The sequence below is a fragment of the Mus pahari genome, chromosome 9 (genome assembly GCF_900095145.1).
Source record: "Mus pahari chromosome 9, PAHARI_EIJ_v1.1, whole genome shotgun sequence".
In the NCBI taxonomy this organism is placed as follows: Eukaryota; Metazoa; Chordata; class Mammalia; order Rodentia; family Muridae; genus Mus; species Mus pahari.
In genome coordinates, this window is record NC_034598.1 from 82,526,551 (window position 1) to 82,540,584 (window position 14,034).

Consider the following 14,034-nt stretch of genomic DNA (forward strand, 5'->3'; position numbering starts at 1 on the left):
TCCTCCTCCTCCTCCTCCTCCTCCTCCTCCTCCTCTTCCTCCTCTTCCTCCTCCTCTCTGCTGTGAGTTCCCTTTAACAAAGCTCCATGGGCCATAAAAATGAAGCCAAATTCAAGCACATTGACATTGAAAAACTGAACAAGGAAACAAATTACAAAACCCAAAAGGGAATATTCCTCAGCACTGTTACATTCTGGAATAAAGGGGTAGTAACTGCAGGGGGATCTGCAAGATGGCTTGGTGGGTCAGTTGCTGCCATACAAGTCTGGCAATATGTGCTCTCTGAAATCCACATAAAGGAGTGAAGAAATGGCACAAAGTTGTCCTGAGATATCTGCAGGTACACCATGGCGCACCTACCCTCTGACACAATAACAAAATCATTGAAGAAAGTCATGTGCCACACAGGTATACAGAAAGCATAGATGCTGCATGCCCCGTTATAACCTCAAATCAGCACAGAACTAGAATGGGCCAAACCTTTTCATTCTCAACAGAATTCCCAGTTTATCGGCCTGTTTATGTTACTAGGTATAAATTAGCTCAGGAGACACATTCTCTGAAGTGTTGATGTACACAAATCAGGTGTGCAAAACATCTGGTGACACGATTAATTTAACAACAACAAAAATGTAGCATAAGAATTTCTTCTAAGGAGTATAGATTAATGATCAATACATTTAAGCTAGATCTGATTTCTAGATTTTTTTTTTTTTCACAGAAATTGAGGCAAGTCTGTGATTTCTTTAAGTGATCTTCTGAAGAGGTGGGACTTACTGTAATTTCCTGATAAGTTTGATCTGCTCAAGAAACAGCTGGGGTTTCGGTTAAATTCTTGAAAACAGAGCAAGTTCAGAGACTCATCAACTCCTTGTAGGTAGGACCTTTGTGCCAGAGCCTCCAGAAGCAACGTTGGCTCCATTCAGCAGCTATGAGTCATCACAGAGACAACAGTGCCCCAGCAGAAAGGAGAAACCTTGAGACTTAGATCATCCATTTCAACAGCATGGGTTCTTCAAGGAGTTACTTCAGTAAGTTTTAACTATTGAAATTTAGGAATTTCCAAACACCAGAAATGATAGATAAAGCATTGTGTATGTGTTTACATTTGTGAGAAGGGGACCCATAAGCTTAAATATACTTTTAATAACACAGGTTCCCCAGGAATTACTGTTTATTCTGTGGGCAAGCTTTGGAAAGTCGTGTGATTATCCTCAGTATATATCAAACATATCTGGAATGAAGCCAATTTGATACCCAAACTTTTCCCTTGCCTTTCCTCTCTGTTTGGGCAACCTCACTGGCCTCTTTGGAGTCTGAAAGCCTCACTTCCTACTGTGTTTCTTTCAACATTTCTTCCCGAGCCCTTTGCCCATCGGAGGCATTTCTGCCCTTGATGCCCAAGCAACCCACATGAATGTTTTACATTTTCAAGCCCTTAGTGTGTTGAGGGAGATGACAGGGGTCATCTTTCCAGATGTGAAGTTGAACAAAGGTCTTTTTTCTAGGCCTTTCTGATATCCCTAATTCTCTGGGTGTAAAATTTCCTGCGTTGATTTTTACTATTTTTTTTTATTACTGTGGTGTTTTTCCTTTAAGCATTAAAGGGTTAATTGCATAATTAAATATTACTGCTTTGCCTTCTTGTGAACATTGTCTTGCTGTCTTGTTGTAAACTAGGAAAGAGTTCTAAGAAGAACATTGAAACAGAGCCCATTGTTCTGTGTGGTGATGAACGGAGGGTCCTAACTTATGAGGTGATGTCATAACAATGAAAATTAACTACTGAGCTATATATGTGAGCCAATTTGAGTGGGATTTGGTCTTTTGCTTTTAGTTTAAAATTTTTATGTGTAATTGTATGGTGTATGTAAGTGGCACACACACACGAGTTTGTGGTGCATGTGACCTTGTGTGGATACACAGGCTGGAGCAGGACTTCAGGCATCTTCCTTTGTTACTTTTCCATCTGCCTTACTTTGGTACAGCTTCTCTCACTGAAACAGAGGCTTGCTGGTTCAGCCAAGTTGTCTGGATGGTGAGTTTTTTAAATCTCCCCACGGCTGCCCCCCAGGTACGTGGTTAGAAACAGGGCCAGACACAGTATTGCCTAGTCTCTTTCACCTGAGTCTGGAGAGAGGGGGGGATTTGAACTCAGGTCTTCGTACTTACAGGGACTCAGTCTGCTGCTCTCCCTTGGGATTTGAGTTTTATGTAAATGCTTGTCAATTTGAATGCAACAGTTTCTCATTGAAACAGAAAATAAGACCACGTTTGAAGAATAGCACCCCCGCCCCCCAGATTTCTTTTAAGGAACAACTGGGGTCTAAGTAATGATGTAAAGCTACTTATCTTGAGTTCTTGAGAGGGGCTACAAGATTCTTTTGTAATACTCCAGATCTGTGCCCTCGGTGGCTTCCTCTCGTTGTTAATTATCTCTAAGATCTCACCCTGCGAGTGTGGGTACCAAAGTTACAAATGAGGATCTATGATTCTTCCAGAACTTTAGATGAGTTTCTTCTGCCTGGAGAATGCTCTCAATTTTCATCTTCATCAACTAGAAATGCCAAAAATACATGTGTAAATCAATCAGCCTTGTGCGTGCACGCACACACACACACACATATGCGGTGCGCAGGATGTGGTTAATTTAGAAGGACTAAGAGGTAATGTCGAGACAGTTGTTGGCTCCAAGGTGCTGCAGGAAGATTTTGATAGATGTTGTTTACTGTCGTCAGGAATCTGAATCAAGCTTTCGAGAGAAAGGTCATTAGTGACACCCAACAAATCACTTTTATGTTGCAGCCATTGTGAAAGTCAAATGGAAAATTGTTTTGAAAAGTCAATCAGAGCGAGGTTCCATGTAAGTCTGGTTAAGTGAACTTTTCTCAAACTTACCCCGTTAGTGGTCAAAATAAAATCCTCCCTTGAAACAAAGCAGTAACAAAAGCAGAAAGATCTAGCTTCATTGAACAGGACAGGAAGAAGGGCTTCCCCCAGGAGGTAAGTATTTGTCAGGCCAATATGGCTTTTCCAGAGCCAACACAGCCAGGTTCCCTTCAGATTGTCCTCAACACTGTGAGCACAGGAGGCTCCCAGCCTGCCTAGACCAGTGGGCTAGGCAGAGATCACCAGGTCAAGCAGAAAGAGCCAAGGGGACTGGAGGCTAGGATTAGGAAATTGAAGACCGGCTAAAAACTTGAGATTTCCTGTACTTAGCTGGGGACCTGGGAGAGATTTGATTAGATGGCACAGAGAGGCTGGCTTCTTTGTCTCTGGGCTGCCTTTGGACTGAAGTTGTGGGGTGCATTCCAGCACTCATTGCATTCTCCTTGAAGCTTGAATGCATTCAAAAGTAAAATTCGATTGAGCTAAAGGTCAGGAGGGGCTGGAGAAAGGTAAGAGAGATTTAATGTCCTGAACTGGGTGATTTCCTGGGACTTTACCTCTGGGACTCTGTACCTCATCCATAAAAATAGAAAAAAATGAATGTTTAAAAACAAAAAGGAAAAAGTGAAAAACAGCTCGAAATTAATACTAATGCAAAAAATAATTATTTTGTTTAATACTACTACTTATTATTAAAATTATTTCCAAAAGGATTAATACAAACAGATATTTTTAATAGTATTCAATCCAGACTCTGTAGAACATTTAAACTGAATACATATTAAAACAAAGACATGAAAATAAGTCCAATAGCATTTAATGGCTAATGTGGGTATGCATGTTTTCTAATAAAGCTAAGGGAGATTGGGGCTCTAATGTCTCATTGGGTCTCAAATATGAATTTTACTTCCCTGACAGGAAAAAAAACAACACTAAAATTAAAATTAAAGGAAGGAAAGACTAGAACAAGGTTGAGTGAAATCAAGAAAATCAGACTAAGTTGGGGAATTGCCACGAGATAGTCCACCGTGCCTCTCCTGACTCAGAGTTCAGAGTTCTGTGGCAGGTGTGAGTGAGGCATGTTTAGCGTGGCTTTCCTACATCTAAGACTTCCAGTGACAATCAAATGCCACCCTATTCACCCCTGTGCACTCCCTCAAAGTTACCCTTTGATTAATTCTGCCAATTTCAGCTTGCTGCCTGGAACCTTTTGATTTAGTGACATTTTCAATCCATCTCCCGTGTTTTCATCCTTCTCTACCGGTGTAACGTTAGCACAGCCATATTACTTTGATGTATAGTTGCCCCAAGCTCCTGAGCCTCATAGCCCCAGAGAAATCGCTAATGTGGCATGTCTGATTTTCCTAATCTAGAAGATGGCCGAGCTGAAGTGGCTCAGTAATGGAAACCATTTTACATAGTAAATATGAATGGCCTCACTCTCTCCTAGGTCACGCTCATATTTAACATCCATTTCACTCTCCCTGCTTGGTGCTTGCAGACTAGGATTTCTACCAGCCATTTCTGACTAGATCGGTCTCCAGGTTGGGGCCAGCACAGTACTGTTTACTTCCAAATAGCCTATTTATAGCAGAGGTGCATTATCAAAACACTAGGAAAACATGAAAAGGCAAGAGATGAAAGTGTGTACTCTTCGTAATTATACTCCCAGCGCCTAATGTTCCTACTGACGTCACCCAACATCTTGCCTGGTCTACAATAGGTGTTGACTTTGTATTTTTTCCCAAGTGAACAATTTTATTTCTACGATAAAGTACCAATGCCCCAAATGAACAAAACCTAAGTCTCTAGAATCATGTTTTAAGCTTGAAAGGTATTCCCAGAGCAAACGATATTTACAACCTGTGGAGCCAAAGGTATTTACAATCTGTAGATAATAAGTAGCTTATATCAAGAAAACTAATCTCCAATTAGGAGCTATCTTTGCTTGGTCCTTGTTGACTGTGGGTGGTTAGAGGTGATGGGAATCATTTCGTTTCTCAATTTGGCCAGAGAAATTTTCAAATCTTCAAAAAACATATTTTTATTAATTCCTTGAGAATTTCATACACTCAACCAACAAATTTTTATCATATTATCACCCCTACTTCCTCTGTTTCAACTCTTCCTAGACCCTTCCAGGATTCTCTCACACTCTTCATGTCCCATTTTCTAAGTCTAAATAGTGCTGCCTGTATGTGTATGAACATGTGCAAGAGCATGAGAGAGCCACTGGAGTGTGATCCTTTAATTTAGCAGAAGAATATTCGCTCCCTCCCACAGCAGGTACCAACCATAAATAGCTCTTCAGCTCAGTGCGACGGCTCATGAACACCTCCTCTTACTCGCTGGAATTTTCACTGGCTTGATCTTATACTGGTCTTGTGTCTGCAACCCTGGCTGCTAGGAGTTCATGGGCGTAAGGACCCCCTGTCATGTCTAGAAGGTTCTGCTTTCCAGCCACCCTCTCTAGACTCTGACTCTTACACTCTTCCTCTGCCCAATTCCCTGAACCTGGGGAAGGTGAAGGAGGAAGATTGTCATGTGGAAGATCTATTTATGGCTGAACACTACTTCCCAGACACCTATTCTCTGCATGTTGACCAGTGGGAAATCTCTGTGTTAGCCACCGGACACTGCTACAAACGCTTTGCTAAAGAGAACTGAGAGCTGCATTAGTCAGTGGGAAGAGAGGTAAATACATATAAGGTAGTTTGATGGTGTGTCCATGTAACAAATAGTAGTAGATTCGTTCGTATTTGGCCTGTGACATTTTCAATATCATTCAGTGTAGTTTTTTCTTTCTCTGGCCTCTCTGTTCTTTTTGACACTTTTCTACCCTCCAAGTTCCTTAGCCAAAGACCTTGGATTTGGCTCTAGTTCTTTGTTTCCTCTCAATCCAAACTCCCAGGAGTCAACAGATCTCCTTGTTGCTGCCTTCAGGGACTTCAGAATATGCGCTTCACTCACCACTTCTGTGGCTACCACAGATTTCAGTCTGCCACCTTCTCTTTGGATGATCCTAGCAGCCTTCTGATGTCCTGCTCAGCATAGCTGAGTGATTCCTTAGGACCCTTTGATGTCCACTCATAATTCTCTTCTGCTTGGTAGCATCATCAGCTCTTCATCTCATTCCAAAGAAAAGCCAACCACTTTAGGATCAGTCCGTTCTACCCAGGACTTTTTACTTGGACCTAGGCCCTTCCCATCTTCCCAGGGCCACTCTACCCACTCTGCTCTGCCCAGACTGCTCTAGCCGGGCCATAAACATACTGTTTCTCTGAGTACAAACTATTGTTTCCACCATGATGCTCTTCCACATCCATATCCATAGCTGTCTTTCTTTCTTTGTGTAAATATTTAGATAAATCCACCTTCTTGGAGTCCTTCTGTAATTATAATTCATCTTGGACCGTCTTCTCCTGACCTCCCTGTCTTTGCTTTAGTTATCATCTTGTGACCCACTTGTGTTGTCCTTATTAGTATGTCAATTGTAGGTTGTCACCAATATGAAGTGAGTTGCCTCTGCTGTATTCCTAAAATTTAGCAGGGAGCCAACCAATCAGATATCTGCCACCAACTGCATGAATGAATGGGTTGGATGGACAGATGGATGAATACTTTTCTATTGTTTTGATCAGGATGCAATGCTTACTTGATTGCTTTACCCCTTAGCAATTAAGTGGAGTGTTTCTTTCTATAATAGAGCTTAATAGCATGATGTAATATGTATTTAAAAATATATGACAGAACTCTGTCAGGCCTAGCCTCAAAATGAATGCAGTTTTCAGTGTAATTACTTTAATCTCCATGGGAATCAGACCTATCGATCTAGAATTGCATGCTTCTTTATCAAATTGCCTTTAAAAAATTATTGATACTCCATTATGTTTCTGAGTCCATCTCTGTTTCTCAATACATAGAAATCTAGAGAGAGAACCTGGGTATTAGAGAGGGAAGGACAGGAAGATGCAAGGAGAGGAACGCAGTTGAAAATATTGTTATGCTAATACTTCCTCCATAGCTAGTGTCGGCCGGTCTCATTGAGCTTTTGTTATATCTAAGGTGCAGTTCAATTTGTGAGAAATTATTACAGAGTTTAAGTCCTAAGAGATGCTAGCTAAATTACCATTTCAAAAGTGAGATTACTATAAAAAGGATGAGCACAGTTTCTTACCTGAACAGTAGTTGGCATTATTGACTGGAGACAGCTATACTAAAGTTTATCATAAGCCATAGCCACCAAAGAAAAGTTGTCTCAGTAAAAAGACTGCTCTTAAAAAGCCCGTGAAAGTAGTTTCCGTATACTCCAGTCAATTAAGAAGCCTAATTAATGGCACCCTGCTTCAGTAGTAATGAGACAACTCTTTAGCATTGTTTGGGGCTCTGTGACAAGGGAAAATGTGAAAAGTATGTAAAACGTGAACATGGACAATGCTTGCCTTACCCAGATCAAAAGACTCTGCTGGAGGATGGCCTAGTTGGCCACCAATGGGAGGAGAGGCCCTTGGTCTTGCAAAGATCATATGCCCCAGTACAGGGGAATGCCAAGGCCAGGAAGCAAGAGTGGGTGGGTTGGGGAGCAGGATGGGAGGAGGGTAAAGGGGACTTTTGGGATAGCATTTGAAATGTAAATGAAGAAAATATCTAATAAAAGAAAACAGCAACAACAAAAAAACAAAAGACTGCTGGAATTTTCAGGGTGAAAATGCTAATAGATCTGATGCCTGTTTCTCTCTCTCTCTCTCTCTCTCTCTCTCTCTCTCTCTCTCTCTCTCTGTGTGTGTGTGTGTGTGTGTGTGTGTGTGTGTGTATACCCGTGCTGCTATGTGCATGCGTGCATATGTGAATGTGTGTGTGCAAACCAGAGTTCATCCTTAAATGTTCTTCTTCTGAAATCATCCATCTTGTGTGTGAGACAAGCTTTTTCTTTTTGAGGTTTTATTTATTTACATTTCAAATGTTATCCCCTTTCTCAGTTTCCCCTCTAGAAAACCCCTATCCCATCCTCTTCTCTTTCCCCCTGCTTCTATGAGCGTGTTCCCCCACCCACTCTCTCCTCCTGCCTCCCAGCCATGGCATTCCCCTACACGGGGTCTGGGCGAGCTTTTTTTCTTTTTTCTTTTAGATTGGGGCTCCCTGATTTGGCTGGGCTGACAAGCCAGCTATCAGGCCCCAGGAATTCCCTTGTCTTTCCAGTTCTGAGTTACAAACACATACTGTTATGTCTGGCTATTTTACATTGGTGCAGGGACTGAACTCAAACCTTTTATGTTTCTATGATAAGCACTTTATTGACTGAGCCATATCCCCAGGTTTGACTTTGTTTTTCTTTGAGGCAGAGTCCTCACAACGTAGCCTGGACTCCAACTTGATAATCTTCCTCATGCTTCAACCTTTCAGGTGTTGGGGTTACAGCTGTGCACCACTGCACTGGACAGAAATGTATTTATACATTTATGTTTATATGGATGTGGAATATACTCAAAGATGCCAAATCTAGTAAGATTCTTTACATTAGATAAGACTATTAGGGGATGTGCATAACTAGGTGGCTCGTAGGTCCATCTTCACATTTGAGTTGTGAAATTATTATTTGGACAACTATACTTCATATTTTCCCTTGGAAATTTTATTTTTTTAATCCCCCTGAAATTGGAGTTACCAATGGTTGTCTGCTACCATGTTTCCAAAATACTAATTTATATGGATGTAACATTGCAATCTAGTATTTCGTCTTTTATTCAAACAATGCTAATTTAGGGTTTAATAAGTTACAAGACTGTCTCTCATAAAAAATGGTTTAATTATAAACAAACATTAGAATAATGAGTCTTCTTTTGCATTGCTCTAAGCATAATTCAAATTATGACCTGTCAATACTCTGCAGGCACATACTTACACATGTTGCTTAGAGCAGATCATGCACAATGGCTGGGACATGCCTGGCCCCCTGAGTTTAAGCTTACAATGTGTGTGACAGCTGTAGAACTTTGAGTAGAAAGGACCAACAACTGGTCCAGGGATATGACTTAGTAGATAAAATACTTGATGTGCAAACCTGGTGCCATACGTACAGATGCCCAGACATGAAAACACAGACATAGCTGCTTTCATATCTACAATCATGGGATACCATAACAGAATTTGGGAGACAGAGAGAGTCACCAGAAGCTCAGGGCCCAGGTAGTCTGGCTTACATACTAGTCAATAAAAGGGACATTGTCTTACACCAAACCTCTATATATGATTTGTGGTGTTTGTGTGGCCCTGGACTCACATATACATGAACATCACACACACACACACACACACACACACACACACACACACACACACACACAAAAAAAAAAAAAAAAAAAACTGAGAAGTTCTACTCTGAGATGGAAACAGAGAAATATGGCAGTGGGTGAATATCAAAATCTATGGCCTTTCAAACTCATTGAAATGGTTCTCCTTGTTCCATGGGTATCCCTTTATGCTCACACATTGGCATACAGCCCGAGAGAACTATTTTTCCTTTTTGCGAAGTTTTTTCATGAGTTTGTTGATGAGTTGAAGACAAATTGAAGTCACCCAGCTGAGGCTCTAGTCAAAACTCTGCCACTTACTAGATACTTGAAGCAAGCACTTCTTACTGGCTTAGCAATCTCATGTTTGAGGTGAGACTATCAACGGCATCTGCCTTGAAGAATTGATATAAAGATAAAATAAGCACCCCTAGCATTCTTAAAAGTCACAAAACTCTGCTAAGTGAATGAGTTAGTGAATAAATGAATGTTTAAAACCAAATACAAAAGCCGATATGTTCTCCTAGCTTTTCGAAGGTTTAGTTTTTGTTTTTTGTTTTTTTTTATGTGGATGATTGTTTTGCCAGCATGTGTATCTGAGTACCATATTTATGCCTTGTACCTGTATAATCCAGAAGCCAGGGCTAGATCCCCTGCAAATGGAGTTACTGATGGTTGTGTGCTACCATGTGGGTGCTGTGAATTGAATAAGGGCTCTTAACAGCTAAGCCACCTCTCTAGCCCCTTTGTTTTCTAGAAGCATAATAAGTCATATCATCATTTTCTACATTGGTTTCCTTGTTGGAAAAAACTGTGAAAATATTTTTTATTTCCTGGTACGTTCTGTGATATCAAATAAAATGGTATTTTTCATCAATGAAGTAAAAAATAAAACTATACAGTTAATTCTATGTTTTTTAGAAACATAAATGGTTCTTATTATATTCATAGGAATATTAAATAATTTTTGAAGGCTAACATGCAGTATATACTCTCTTCTTACCCTCTTTTGACAATTAAATTCACTTCTAAAAGTTTATCTCACTGACATGTAAAAATATACATGCAAGAATACATAGTACTCTATTGATTGTAGTTGTAAATAGTGAAGGAACTAGTTAAAGTCACTTGCAGGAAATCCAGATAGTAAAGGATACATTTAAGGGAATGAACTGAATATGCAAATATAGAAAAAATCCAATACATTATTATATTAAGTATTTCTCTGAAGAATAGCATAGGATATGGATCATACATACGTGTGGACTCTGCAGCTGCAGATAACATCTGAAAAAATTGCATCTGTATTGAACATGAATGGGTATTTGTTCTTGTCTTTATTCTCTAAACAGGGAGCCTAACTATAGCTTCTATATCGTTTGTATTATATTTGGTACATGTTTAGGCAAATAGACAAATTTTAAGCCATGTTATGTAAAAGATTTGAGTATCCAAAGGTTTTAGTATCCTCAAGTATTCCTGTACCAATTTCCCATAGATTCTAATGAAGTATACCACATAAACATACTCATATACATATATAAAGTATACATAAACATTTAAAATATGTAACCTTTTGCGTATAACCAGCTTGATATGCTTCATGAACTTGATCCAAGGATGAGTGTATCACTCTTGTTTTCTCTACTAATCACTCAAGTTTCCATGTGACCTCAGAACTTTTCAAAAGCCGCGGGGCTTATGCAACACAAGGAAATGGAAGATGAGTCTAGCTCTCCCTGTCAGAGTCCCCGTGTCGGAGTATGCCATCATGGTAGCTTTTACTCAGTAGTAAATGGGCTTTTTGCTTGTGACGGTCCTGGCACTGGGATTCATCACTCTGGGAGCAATGGTGGCCTAGGCTTATTCCAAGGAGATATCGAGATTCTCAGCTTGCTTTACTGTTCTCTAGCTCACAAAAGACCTTCCGTGGCAGCCTTAGACCTTGGTGGTAAGTTGGTATTCTTTGGTTCCCCCCTGTTGAGTCCTCAGTTTCTCTTTCTGTTGAGACCCAAGCCACCTAACTAGTTTTCCTGATGTCTAAGGGAGACTGGGTTGTTGAAAACCTCTTTCTCACAAGAAAATGGAGGTGGTAGCTTAGTTGCAAAATAAGTTTCCTAAACCCAGAAAAGAACTGGCGTTTTCGAAGGCGCACACATACACACTGGCTCCATGGGGGTCTCACCCCAGAGCACTGGCTGATTGCTGGCCTCTGATAGCTGTGGAGAGAAGGGAGGAGGATTTTCTCAGTCAAGGCTTCTTTCTGGATCTTTCTCTTCAGGCGAACACATGGGTTAGGAAAACTCACAGTTATGATGCACATATTTGATCCACTCTATATTTCTTATGGGCAGTCCTATGTTTGCTTGTTGACATTACATGTGCATAGACATTTCAAGGAAGAACACTCAAGAAATTATCAATATTATTCATCTTTGAGGAGGAAATATGGTGGTTGGGAAAGAGATTTTATTTTTTTAGCTTTTTAAAATTTTTTAAATTATTTTATTTTCTCAGTCCCTCCTCCCAGAGTTCTTCACCCAATCCCCACTCCTCCTCACCTCTGAAAGGGTGCTCCCCCATCCTCCTTCCCTGGGGCATCAAGTATCTGTAGGATTAGGAGCATCCTCTCTCTCTGAGGCCAGACAAGGCTGTCCTCTGATATACATGTGTATGCTCTTTGGTTGGTGGCTTAGTCTCTGGGAGCTCCCAGGGGTCTGGATTCCTTGATACTGTTGGTAGGAAGGAGATTTTTTTTTCTTTTGGTTTTTCGAGACAGGATTTCTCTGTGTAGCCCTTGCTGTCCTGGAACTCACTCTGTAGACCAGGCTGGCCTCGAACTCAGAAATCCACCTGCCTCTGCCTCCAAAGTGCTGGGATTAAAGGTGTGCACCACCACCGCCCAGCTGTAGGAAGGAGATTTATATTTTGCTTCACACATTACTGTTTTGCTTGGACTTTTACAAAACTTCTTATAATTGTTAGTAAACATAAAGCAAAAATTAAGAAATGGATCATTTGATGGGGTTTGGAGAGATGGCTCAGTGCTTAAGAAGGCTTGCAACTCTTGCAGAGAACGCAGGTCCAATTCCTGGAATCCTGGCATACTAGCATCCATATGACAGCTCACAACCATCTGTAACTACAGTTTCAGAAAATCAAATGCCCTATTCTGACCTGCGTGTGTACTGCCCACACATTTGCATTTCAATAATACAGAATACTCACATACATAAAAATCATACTTTTTTCAAAAAATGAATAATTTTGAAAAATAATATAAAATATTTTTATACTTTTTGGCATATGGCAAGAATTAGAAAGACAATCCTTTCTTTTCTGTAGCTGGAATTTCATATGTTATCCCTTATCTAGAGAGAGCAGGTTAAGCTTTGTTCATTTGTCATCATTTCTATCTGGAAGCTAGAATACGTTTTGTCCTAACAATATGATTATGAGTGCGAGTGAAGGGCATGGGTGTACTAAAGTACAGGGTGCATCACTGCAGAAATAACTGTCATCAACAACGATGGAAGAGTACGTATATCGCTGTTCTCCTCTGATATCTGCTCACTGTCATGAGTGTGCTGGTCTCCGCCACAGAATCTCATTTCTGTGGGAGAAAGGTGAAAAACAGAACAGTGTATTTGCTTCCTTTCCTGAAACCTTCTCATGGACCCTCTCAGAGTGAACGGGTATATTTACTTCCATGTTTGGTGCCCCACATGGATGCTTACTTGTAATTCCAGCTTTGGATGGAATTCCCAAGTAATGTGTGCCTGATATTAGATTAGACAGACATTTGAGATTTTCAGGTGCAAAACCCTTGATCTTCAAGTTGTTTGGACTATGGATATTTTAGTTTGGGTTTCTGTTGCTGTCCCAAAGCAATTTCTTTTTAGAGCACACATCTACATCATAAGTCCATCACTGAAGGACATCGGCAGGGACCCAAGGGACTGACTGAAGCAAAAGTCATGAGAGAGTGGCACTTTACTGACTTGCTGCCCATAGCCAGCTCAGTTTAGTTTCTTATTTCATCCTTGTCCACCAGCCCATGAAGTGACATCATTCAAGTGAGCTGGACCCTCCCACATCAGACATCAATCAGGAAAATGGTCCACATACTTGTTCACAGGCCCATTTGGGGAGGGAAGGGAGCATTTTCTCAACTAAGGTTCCCTCTCCTCAAAGGATTCTGGCTTATGTTCAGTTAACATAAAATCATCCACCACAGTGGGGGATGACAAACTCAAGGAGACTTGGGTCGTTTTACTTAAGATTATAGTCCATATCTGAGTTACTTCTTGACAAAAGCAAACAAACCTTCTAAAAAAAAACCTAATCTTGACAAAAGCCATTTCTGAGCCAGCAGACAAGAGCTTGAAAGAGTTCATCATATCTACAACCAAGAAGCAGAAAACTGCAATATAGGCTCAGGTCCTTTTCTTGACTAACTCATTTAAGGATCTCCAGAAGGAAATGATGGCACCACCCACAGTGGGTGGCACTTACCACATCAGTTAAAGACATCAAGATAATCCCCCTGACAGACATGCCCAGAGGACATGATGAGTCTAGACTCTGCCAAGTCGATAATTAACACTGACTATTGCATCCAGTATCTTTGTCAAAACATAAGATCTCTTATTGTGGACTGTTTAGAATCCTCTAGAGCACTATTTATTTATTGGACTGGGTGTGTTGACATTAACATACATTATTGGATTTTATATAAATTTATTTGCACTAAAGTAATTTGGTAGTTGTACTTACATATGCAGTTGGCAAAGGTTGGCATCTGTCTTAGTCAGGGTTTCTATTCCTGCACAAACATCATGACCAAGAAGCAGTT